Raw genomic sequence first — 1,512 nt, forward strand, 5'->3', positions numbered from 1 at the left:
AAAACAAACGACACAAAATGATGGACAAATAGAGGTAAATAAAGGCATCTAACCGCTTTTACCAAATCAGATTTTAATCAGATTGATTAGACACATGCTAGCATTCATGCAAGGCTAGGCATTAGACGTGTACATGTAAAACACGGTACATGAGGGCGTCTGCCCTCTACGGCAGGGTTAGAAAAAATAACAATCACAATGTCACTGCAGTTGTAAGCTATACAGGTTGCCTACCCGAGTGCTTTAATGATATATGGGCGAAAATTATCGTTTTGAAATTTGAAAATTTTAATTTAAAAATGGTTCAAAATTTCCATCTTACTTTAATTGTAAAAATCCGTTACCTTTCTCGTCCACGTTTTTTTCCTATTTTTAACAGCGCAAATCAACATTAAAATATAGCATTTTTGTATAATTCAATCGGTGGCTGTAAAATCAAATCACCATATCAGCTTTGTTTATTAACGGTTTGCGCATAAATGCATTCATTGCGTACGAAACATGGGCGAGAAACGTAGCGGATTGTAAGACACTTCTATACGAAAGCCGGTACGGCTCACATTTTTCATTGCGTTGAGGGTTTTTTGTTGTTTTGGTTTTTTTGGCATTCATACTTCTATGACATTCAGTACGATTATGAATTGAAAGTATTACATGTATTCATACACTTTCTAATTCTTCCTTATTTCGAACCGACCGACCCATTATTTTAAGGTTGACATATATAGATTGACAGATAACATGATCGCATGCATAGAATTACATGCAACTTGCACGCACGGACCATCCAGATATCTAGTTTGAAGTTAAATTCTATCTTTGGATTTCATTATCGCCCCACGAAGTGGGGACTGCAAAAATTAGTTATAAACTCATTAGTTGTTCCTCTGCACGGAAATCTTTAGTAAAAGGCGAAAGATTTATGCGTGTTGCAGAAAAACCAGAGTGACCTTATGAGCGGATGCCTGACCGAGTACTTCGACGGTGTCCAAACACCTACTACGGTGGCAGAAACATCAACGGGAAACAGTTCTTATTTTGTCAGTCGAAGATAAGATATGATATGTTCGTTCAGAAAAATGTTAGAACCTTGTTCCTCATTTTAACCAAAATCTTTAGTTTGGATATAATTCCTATTACATGAATAATTCCACCGAAAATGTAATTTTAGTTCATTGACATTGCATTGTGGGTTAAAACAAGCTTCGCTCGTAATATTTACATATCAATAGAACAAATAAGTCTTCTGTTTGTACACACACACGCACGCTAACTGTTAAGTCCCTTTTCGGCTTGTTTCATTTGTTGGCACGGAAAATAACAGTCCAATCCGGTAGATGTGGCAGGTCAACACTCTCTCCTTATTTTATTGTTACTCGTCCATATTAAAATGTAATAGAAGATGACAGTTGGTTGAGGATAATATTATATATAGACTGAAATATTCGTCGTTGCGGGCGCTCCACATCGATGCCGCTTTAATGCACTCGTAGTCGTAATGCGGAGTCGACA

At 36.8% G+C, this 1,512-nt stretch overlaps 1 non-coding gene across 1 annotated transcript; it reads right to left on the minus strand.

Annotated features, from left to right (window-relative positions):
- Nucleotides 1-831: 831 nt before the first annotated feature.
- On the minus strand, nucleotides 832-949 carry LOC144437085 (U5 spliceosomal RNA). The gene has a single exon (XR_013480984.1). It is a non-coding gene; the product is annotated as a U5 spliceosomal RNA (small nuclear RNA).
- Between the last annotated feature and the right edge of the window lie 563 nt (nucleotides 950-1,512).

The sequence above is a fragment of the Glandiceps talaboti genome, chromosome 6, assembly GCF_964340395.1.
Source record: "Glandiceps talaboti chromosome 6, keGlaTala1.1, whole genome shotgun sequence".
NCBI lineage: Eukaryota > Metazoa > Hemichordata > Enteropneusta > Spengelidae > Glandiceps > Glandiceps talaboti.